The sequence below is a fragment of the Anas acuta genome, chromosome 1, assembly GCF_963932015.1.
Source record: "Anas acuta chromosome 1, bAnaAcu1.1, whole genome shotgun sequence".
In the NCBI taxonomy this organism is placed as follows: domain Eukaryota; kingdom Metazoa; phylum Chordata; class Aves; order Anseriformes; family Anatidae; genus Anas; species Anas acuta.
The window spans coordinates 150,345,524-150,355,539 of record NC_088979.1 but is presented as its reverse complement, the minus strand read 5'-3'; the positions used below and the strand labels follow the sequence as shown (position 1 = coordinate 150,355,539).

General features: G+C 46.0%; 1 protein-coding gene across 3 annotated transcripts in view; it reads left to right on the top strand.

The window, feature by feature from the left end:
• The first annotated feature begins 247 nt into the window (after window positions 1-247).
• MYH9 (myosin heavy chain 9) overlaps window positions 248-10,016 on the top strand; it is a 67,912-nt gene continuing 58,143 nt past the window's right edge. Inside the window, exon 1 of one of the 3 annotated variants that reach the window (XM_068665307.1) lies at window positions 248-404. The gene's annotated coding sequence lies outside the window, so the exon portion shown is untranslated. Of the gene's footprint in view, window positions 405-1,090; window positions 1,209-1,758; window positions 1,895-10,016 lie in introns of those variants that run through there. The other 2 variants (XM_068665324.1, XM_068665315.1) reach the window with 2 other exon arrangements.

Sequence of the window (10,016 nt, the reverse complement as noted above, 5' to 3'; positions counted from 1 at the left end):
TTGTGGGGCCGGCCTGGCACGGCTCGGCCCGAAAGGAGCCGAAAGGAGGCGGTGAAGGGAGCAGCGGAGCCGGGTAGGGCAGGGCTAGGGCCGAGCCGGGCTGGGCCGTTCCGAGCCGAGCCCCCCCCCCTCAGGGCGGCGCCCCCGCTACCGCCTCACGGCGGCGCGCGGCCGCCATCCCCTCCCGCAACGGCTCGGCGGGCGGCTCCGATTGGCCAGAAGCGCTGTCACTCACCCGATACCGGGTGGCTGATTGGCTAGAGGGCGCGGCGGGGGGCGGTGCCTGGGCGCGGGCGGGCGGCTCCGGGCGGGCGGCTGGCAGTGCCGCTGAGCCTGAGGGAGCAGCCGGGCAGCGCCAGCAGCGCGACAGCAGCCGGGCGCCTGCCGCACTCCGCCTGCCTCAGGTGAAGCACGGGGGGGGCTCCTTTGCCTTATTTTCCCTTCCCTTCGCTTCTTTTCCTCCTTCCCCTTCCCTCCCGGTGCCCCCTTTGTCCGCCCGGGCACCCCTCGTGCCCCTCTCCTCATCCCCGCCGCCCCCCCCCCCCCCCCCGCTGCGTTTTCCCCCCCCCCTGGCTGTGAGGTAACGGGCAGGGCGAGGGGGAGAAGGGGGGAGCTGTCAGGGCCCCAGCCCTCCTCTTCCTCTTCCTCGCTCGGGAGGGAGTGACAGGGCAAGACGAAGCTTGCAGAGACGGAGCTTCCCGGCCACAGCCTCCCGCAGGCCCTCGCCTCCTCCGCCGCCCCACAGGACCCGGCTGCGGGGTGGGGACGGCCCCACAAGGCACCCCTGGGCTGCCCCCCGGGCTTCACCTGGCAAAATTTGGGGTGAGAGGGGCTGTGGAGCGACGCCGTGCTCCGGGGATAGCCCGCAAGCAAAGTGCGTTGCTTCAGCAGCTCCCCGTGCATTCAGTGCTAAACTCACTTTCTTTTTCCTCCTTACAGCCCCTGTCCTCTCTGTTTTCCTTATCATCACTCTTTCTACCCCTCAGCCTTCCTCTCCTGCACGTTTTTCTTCTGTATCCCTCTGCAGCAGCGCAAGCTTTTTATTTTATTTTATTTCTCTAAGCAAAAAGCTCTGCTCGAAAGCCAGTAATCTGCTAAGCAATACGTAGGAAAAACTTGTGCTTCATCCTTGGAGAGAGATTGTAGTAGATGGACTTTGCTCCGCTCTGCTTTCCGTGCCTCTGCCCTGCGCTATAAAGAAATATAAGGTAATTTGCATGGGGGGGGCCGTTCAGCCACGGATGGAAAGGTTAAATTGCAAGTGCTTAACTCTCGTATACATCTTCTGTCCGGAAGCCTCGATATGGTAAAGTTTTAACTCCAAAATAGCAGCGCCCTAATCAGTTACTGCTTGTGTAAAGATGCTTTTGAAATTAGTCACTAGGTAACAATGTGGCTAAGTTCACTTATCCGTGGCATTCCAGTAAAAATGGCAAACCCTGGTGCGGATATTTATTGACTCACAGATGCACTGTCTGCAACTGTAGCTCTCCTTCCTGAAGCTGGAATGAGATAAGCAAATATTTTTGTTAACTTGGAAGTTATAATGGGGAGGGGAGCAATTGATAAACGTTACCGAAACTGCTCCGTAGCACAAAGGGGTTTTGAAGCTGTTGATCACAAACACCAAAACGGTGTAAACGCATAAAGATTGAATTGCTCACCTGACCTTGTAAAAATAACAACGGGGTGAAATCATGCCGTGACGCCCCGTGTCAGGTGGGACTGTTTAAATTGACGTGCACCCCTTCCTTATGGCTTTATTGGTCGCGCTTATTGACAGCGTGTGCTATCTTGCTGGAGGTGGACAGGCAATGTCTGCAGTAGCTTTACCCTAGCTGCAAAAACTGGTGGTGGTCTGATCTTGCTGTGTCTCCTGGCTTGGCACCTCAAAGTGAGTATGACCAGCACCGAGCTGGTGAAGTTTGTGGTGGTCTCGTAATATGGCATCATCTCTTGGATGATTGATTTGTATTGTTAGGATCTGATTTTGGAAGTGCTCTGGAGGCTCGAGACTTCGACCCCGAAGTTTGCTTAGCCAGGTAGCTCGTGGCTGTTTCTGGATAAACAGGATGACTGAATCGGTGTGTTATGGCAGTCCCAGAAGAACGGGTATAGAAACTGAAGGCCTTTTATTGGACTTTGTTTGCAAAGGTTATTAGGATATTTCTACCATGGTTCCGGGTTTTCTTTTTTTCCCCAGGTTATTCCCACAAGAAAAAAAAAGCCAGGATGGTATCTTCATCCTAAAAGAAGATGAAAGAATAATATTTCTTTTTTTCTCCTCCCCATTATTTTCTCTAGATGGTTATCGAAACATTTTACAAAATTTTGGGGCTGTTAAATTGAGAGAACTGTACCTGAATTTAAGCGAATCAGTAATAAACGAGTGATAAGATAATGATTGCAGTTACTTTTCTGGCAGAAATGTAAGAAGAGAGTATGAGAATCTCTCACCTAGGAGGCTGAGGTGATCTATGTTGTCCATCACGTTATTTTGCTGAGCGTTACGCAGAATATCAGAGGGTGAAGGTGCGTTCAGCTGTGTAGCAGGTGGTGGCTCAAATACTGGCTCTGGAGCTGAAAACCATGTCTAGAGGAGTCAGATGCTACAGGTGCTTGGAATTTTTCACAGCAGTGTTTGGCACTGCAAATATTTCTAGTACAAATGCTGAGACTTAACGTTTAGTACTGCAGCAAGCTGTCTGGAGAACTTGAACTGCTACTGCCTTGGCAGGTCTTAAATACTGTACGAAATGTACGTTATAATGAATAATTCAGGGGTTAGTCGCATGTGGGTACAAGGGTGAGTATCTTTATTGACATGGCTGCTACAAACTACATGAAAAAGCACTTGAGTTGCTGCGTGAGATGGAAGTAGCCTGCCAATACCCCAAAGTTCAGGTTTTGTCCTGTTGCCCCCAGGGTGCTGAGAAGCTGGGAGAGGGCACTCTCAGAAAGGTTGTGATTTCCCAGCTGATGCTGGAGTTCTGCTTTTCCTTTGGGTGGAAGGAATTGCTTGGTACCTTAGGGTTTGGAAAGGGGATGAATCTTTGGCTTCCACCCCTAGGCCCGCTGTGTTGCCCAGATTTATATCGCTGACCTATTGGTGTGGCTGGGAGGGGGGGAGGTTGTAAGCGGACCCACTGGAGGCACAGGAACCCTTCTGGTTAACATAACATTTACCAAAAAGGGGAAGTCGAAGCTAAGGTTGTGTTATCCCCCACCCCTGTGTTCTACATCTGCTTTCTTGCTTAGTAACCTCAGGTTATTGGGTAACACGCTGATGACTAAAGTGTATTTTAGAGGCCTGGAGTCGGTTCACATCTACCAAAAGGTGTCCAGGACTTTCATCCCGAGTGGATGGTTTTGTTCATTTGATTGAAAAATGCACCCAGTGCCCTCTAACATCCATTCTGATTTCATGTATAAATATCTTTTTCGTCTTTGTTTTCTTAGTAATTGAGGCACAGCTGTTTGCATGTTAAGTAGAGAAATTGTGTGCCTGACGTTAAGTCTTTTGTGGGTTGGAACAAAACTATAATAGCGTAGGATTGCCTACAGCAGCATTGTTTTTGCTGGCAATTGCTCTAGCTTTTAGTGGTGACTTGGTGAACTTGTACCTTAAATTTCTTTTCAGTTAAAGCGCACCATGATTCTAATTGAGTTTTCTAGCGTAAAAAGATATGGAAATGAGCGACCTGATTTAAGTAGCGTATGATGAGACAAAAAACAAATGCAACTCTTGCCCTGGAAGCTAATGCAAATGGGTGTTGTCCAACTAAATGAAATGCATTGGTTTACAAGTTCATCTTAATTTCATGCCAGTGTTTAATTATGGTTTATCCCCTTTGCTTTTTTTTTTTTCTTTTTAGCAGCTGCGAGAACTTGTTCCGAGTACTTGAGGTAATAATCTCAAAGCTGAGATTCATCTCGCTACTGTAGCACTCGAACATCTTACTGGGCTCCAACCCAGTCTCATTCAATATAATGCGTTTAGTCCCTGTGGTAATGGCCATTCAGTCTGCTGGTGTTTGGAACAGTCTAAAGAAAGCCTAAAGAAATGGTAACGTCCACAGTTTTCCAGTAATGAAACTGAGATTGAATCCATTGTATGATACACTGGGAAGGAGCTCTGCGAAGTTGTGTCCTTTTTAAACATGGCAAAGGGGAAACTGTAAAATTGATCTAGCATACTTGTCTACTGCAAGTGATTTCTTTTACAAGTACTACAAATGTATTGCTGTTGGATGCAGAGAGTAATAATGAAATATAACTCTCCGTACTGTGGTTTGACTCTGTGACCTCTTTATGAAACTTATACCTCTGGAGTTTTGTACAAAGCGTTTGGATTCTTCTTGTCTTCATGGCTACAAGTTTAAATTTCTCTTAATGCATGTGTACGAACCCTACTGAGGGTAGTAAATAAAACCACATGGATGAGTGATTTCAGCAAACTCAAGCTAATAATCAATATATGTGGAGGGAAGCTGAACTTGGAAATGTGTATCATAAAGTCTCTGTAGCTGATGAATACTTCTATTCATCAAGAGCTACCATTTTAATGAGTCTCGGCAGGAAATCCATTGTGATATATGCCTCAACGCTGAACTAGAGTTCTGATTTGAAGGAAAGCAAAGTAGATGTTCAAACTTTTTTTTTTTTAAAGAGGTTTAGAGAAATTTTACAGCTTAACTTTGATAGTCCTGTGCAGTTAGATCTTTTTTTTTTTTTTCTGTTGGGCAGCTTCCTGTTTAAAATGTAAGATTTAAAGCATGCTCTTGTAATAGTTTACTTCCCGTTTTATTGTTTGTAGTGATCAGAGGACATTTGTCTCTGTTTTTCTTTGAAGGTCAAGACTTCACCAGTTTACTTGAATTTAGGCTCCCCAATCAACGTTGGAGGCATAGAAAATTTGCTTTAACCAAAGTCAAATGTGTCCAACACTTGACGAGGCTAATCTTACTGGCATATGTAGATGATCTAAATATCCAAGAAAAAAAAATGGCAACACCCAATTGAACCTACAGCAAAACTTCAACCAAAAACTTAATTTCAATGGTTTCAATCTCTTTTGCCAAATGTGACTTAAAGCAACCTGCTTGTTAATTTGTAGGTAACTCTTTAGTCAGTAAGCTCTTCCTGGCAGGACTCTTACACTCTCGGTCTACCTGCTATTTAATGCAAGAGATTTCAGGTTGCTCAGAATCAATACAATCGATTATTGTAAGAAAAGCAAGAGTAAAAAAATTTTTCATATTATTTTAATTGATAGTCTGTATTAGGTCTATATATTAGCATAAGTGAAGTGTATTTGTTGAAGTATACAATGCTTAAGTTTGGGAACTTGACAAGAAGTACTGAATGTAAATCTGAAGTCGTACGAAAGAACTGGATACAGAAGTTGTTAGCTCAGCATTTGATGAGGTAGATTGACTTTTAACAGTTTTATTCTGTGGATGAGGAAAAATACTCTGGCTAAGATGTTTGTAGTTTAAAATGTAGAGGAGGTTGTGTACATTTTTCTTTTTTTGAGTGTTGGTGATGTGTTTTACTGTTCAATTAGTAAAAGAAATCGGAGGGCATGCGTTTTGGTAGATCCAAAATGTTGATGGTGAAGATATCCAGAAGCAGGTAATATATTCCTAAATCACTGATTGCAGATACCTGTCTAGAAAACAATTTTAGTTACATTTACAAGCAAAAAACAACTGAAGTAGCCCAAGCAAAACAATTGTTGGTGTAAGTGGGATGTGATACATTTGCAAAATACCACTTAATATCTTAGTCTTTGTAGATGTTCAGATGCCTTTGTTTCTGCTGCTGTCTGACATCAAGTAAAATGCATTCAGGCGTTACAGAATTGATTAAATACATGGATTTGTGTCTGGGGATCCAGGTATATGTGGAATATTTACAATAATAAGTACATGGATAACTGACACTGTCACGTTTCCTGTAGGCATGTCTGATGCCTTCTGACAAAGAGAATATTCATAGTGAGGAGCATAAATAAAAAATAAAGTAGAATTAGGCTGAACTCAAAGGCACAAAAACTGTTGAAACTGTGACTTAGGGTTTGTGACAAACCAGCTCATGTGGCTTTCATCCTCTGGGTCAAACTGCAGTATGAATGTTAATAGCAGATACTGAAGTCTTTGACCTTTTGTTTCACAGTAAAAATATTCTGAGTTATTTCAGTGGCCCTTCCCCAGTCTGAGTTTTGCTTCGATGAACTCGAGCTTGCAGTTGACTGCAGTGTGTGATGGGAAATGTAAAACGAGAACACACAAACATGCAGAGGAAGATGCATTAGTAGTTTTCCTTTAAGAGTGGGATGGCCAGTTTGTTAGACGAAGTGGTGTAACTTCTAAGAATTAGGAGTGTGCATTGTCCCTATAACGCTGGCTGTGCATGTGCATAATCAGTTTATCTTCATCCACACAGTGGGAGCTGGTCTTTTTTATGTGGTAAGCACTCAGCTTTTTTTAATGGGAAAAACTGTTTATAGATCTATGTCCTTTAGGTTTGGGTTCTGTAATCTGAGTTTTTAGAACTTGATGTAGATCTAACTCATGAATGTTACCCTTTGGTGTGATACCAGTTATTTTTTTTTGGGGGGGGGGGAAGTGCAACTGCAGTAATGGTTCAGCTCCTGCTTGTGTAGATAAGGGGATGGAGTGCATAGACCTGAGCTGCTGCAGCACTGGATGGAGTGGGTTGGCCGTGGACAATGTTGCTACTGCTGGTGGAAGTGCATGAAACAGTTCTGATACTCTGTGGTTGGTGTTTCCTCATCTTGTTTTTTATCCTGTTACAACAGAAAGCAGAACTGTGGTGGAAGCTTCCAAACCCTATGTGCCTCCTCGTACTGGGAATGTCAATGAATGTCAGTCTCCAGTGAGAATGGGCTAATTTTTTTCCCTGTAAAAACTATTTTCCTGTAATGCCAGAAGGGAGAAAACTTTGTTCCTTATAGCCATAATTGTAACAGTTCAGATGAGGTTCCTGCTTCGACTGCCCTTGCTTTCACTTTGTGTAGAAAGATGAAAGTCCTTTCTTGCCCTTCAATACAAAGATCAGTGCTTCAGAAGATCTGAGGAGGAGAGCACAGTCGGGTGAATTCTAAAATAAGAGGCACTTAGCACTGGTCCTTTTTAAAGATTGATGCATTTGACGCTTAGGGAAGAAAGCACAGGTCAGGGACAGAGCAAGTGAACCAGAAAATGAGCAGGAGGCTGAGGCATTCAGGGCTCCTTGGGCACTGCGCTGCCTCAGGGCTCTCTCCAGGACACTGGTTATGATGGAAAGCTGAGGAGGGAGCCACGAAGCTCTGCAAGACCTTGGCTGTAGCAGGGAAATGGTGCATTCGCAGCGTTTCAAAGCTTTCCATCCACTTGATAGTTAAGGTCAGCGAGGCGTTTCTCAGCCGTGTCCAGAAAGAGTCACTGTGTTCCTGCTCCCACCTCCGAGATCACCTTCATGCGCAGAAGTGGGTCCAGTTAATGACTCCCTGCCAGCGACAAGAGCTGAATGTCAAACTTTGACCCTGCAGAGGTGGAAGGCTTACCTGTGGCAGGGTTTCTCCTCCCACCTCCATAGCTGCTCTTACTGCTGGAGCAGACTTTGAAACGAGGAAGTAGGAGATGCAGCCTTCTGCTCTACACAGGCGTGGTTTTGCACAGTAAGTTGGGCTGTTAGTGTGTGGAGAAGGTTGGTTCTCCAGAAAGAAACCCTTTTTGAAATAGTTCTCATGCGTATTTGAAGTATTTCTTGCTTTTTTTCTGATATGAGCTGGAAGAAAATTCCTATTAGTGATGCTGAGACCAAAGCAAGTTCTTAGTTAAAAGAAGCAAGAATACTGAGGATAACTTGATAGGATAACTGGATCTTATTAGCCATACACATGCTAGATATTTGTCTCTAAAAGACTGGACCCAAACTTTATTTTTCTTCCCTCTCTTTTAACTAGATGTAATTATTTTATTCCTTGTTCCCTCTTGTGCTGAAAGCTGGAGTTGACAGAGATGATAGGGGTGCTACCTGATATCAGACCCTCTATTGGCGGATCTGCCTTGTGCCCCTGAGAGCTCCTGGCAGATATCCTTCCAGCCTTAAATCAGAGTATCAGGGAAAAGGGATGAAAAGTGACCTGGAGATAACGAGGACGGGCTGAAGCTTTCCAGGTTCTCCCCCCTCTCTCCTGCAGCACCCCTGGGGAATTCTCCATGCCTGCTCAGAACTTTTTGCAGTCCATCCTGCCTCCCGAAAACAGGTCTGCCAGCAAAACAGCCCGAACAGCAGGGATGGGCTGCAGTCTCCTCAGCTACAGCTGTCTCCTTAAGTGGGATTACTTTGCTGAGTGGTCACGAAGAATGTGTTCTCCCCCTGGAATGTTTTCCTTGTGGGCACGCTGTCTCTGGAAGAGGAATTCTCTCCTCTGCTGAGAAGGCATTTACTGTACACACGCTAATGAGAAACAACAGTTGCAGAAAGTGTATTATGCAGGATTGTAAACTCCGAATATTTATTCAAAGTGAAATGGGGTTGGGTGGCAGCCAGCCTAGCTTTGTCATGCTAAAGACTGGACTTGAAATTAACAGAAGGCTGCCCTCCCCCTCCCTAAACCCGCGTTTGGGGTGTTTAAACAACTAAAACCGATTAACTCTCTTGGTGCCACGTACCTTGTAGTGTGGCTGTGCCTCGCTGAAGGTGCCATTAAAATACGGGGTAGCATTAACTTAGTTAGGGAGCTCTGCTTGGCCATATCTGCCCATAACCTGCAGTGATTAAGCTTCTTTAGAGCATGCAGTGCAGTTGCCCAAGACCTTTTCTGTGTTTATATAGTCCGTGGTGAAAGCTCTGCTGTCCCATTTCCAGGGTTTGGTCCCCAAGCCCAGCCTTTTCAGATTAGCATTGATTTGCGTTACATCTCCCTGCACTCCACCGGTAGCTCCCGTTTGCAATGTGGATCTAATCTTGCTCTCTCCACTTGAACGGTGGAGAGAAAAGGCAACGCCTGAGCTGGCTTGTAAAGACCGGGTCTTCCTTCTGTGTGGCTTTGTGGTGGCTGCAATTTGCCGTGAAAAGTCCCGGCTTCGCAGAGCAAAACCTCCTGTGTCAGCTGTTCCGGCAGAATGTGCAAATGCTGCCTCATACATACCAGAGAGGGGTGCTTGACAGCTGATGGAAAGAACTGGATGTGCAGAAATTGAGAAATGTTTATTCTGGGCTCCCTGTTCTGATACCTGCCAGGCACCTTCAGGCCACCTGGAAGAAAGAATCGCCTTCGATTCCCTCCTGTCTTACGTGCAGCCTGGTCAGTAGGTCACTCCTGTGTAACGCGGGTAGCACTTCTGCTTCAGAGGCTTGGATTCCTCCTTTCTGCATTCTTGGAGCCCTGTGCTTGGAGAGAAAGCGCTTGGGTGCTCTGCCTTGTGTGCAGCTTACAGGAATAAACAGGGGAGCTGGCAAGTCTGGGCAGCGCTACGGTCCGACCGAATGTGCAACAGTAATTGCCAGCAATCTGCATTGCCGTTGTGAAATTTGTCTTTCAACAAGGTATTCTGTGCGTCAGAATGTGACTCGGGAGGAAAGCAGCGAGCTACGGTGAGCCTAATAGCACCCATTATGAATCCCAACTGCGGCTGAGCTAGGAGCAGTGAGTCAGCGTGCTGCAAAAAGGGTGAGCGCAGCCGAGTGCCTCTGAGCTCGGGGGGCTATCCGAGGGAGTGCTAATTGTGCCTTCGTGACCTTGCCTGATGTATTCTCCAGTGGGTTAGCTGAAATTCGTGGTCCCTGAGGATTTCTTCAGAAGCATCAGGCCCCGGTGTGTCACAGTATGACTGAAAAACAAGCAGGTACAGCCTCAGTGCCCCCTTCCCTTCCTCTCCTCCCCGCCGAGATTCGTTTCTCACCCGCAGTGATTCAGACTCAGGTTTTTGTCTAGGTGTTACCTACCAAGCCGAGTGGTTGGTGCTAGCAAACTTCACAGTTTTCTTTCCCTCCAACGTCTT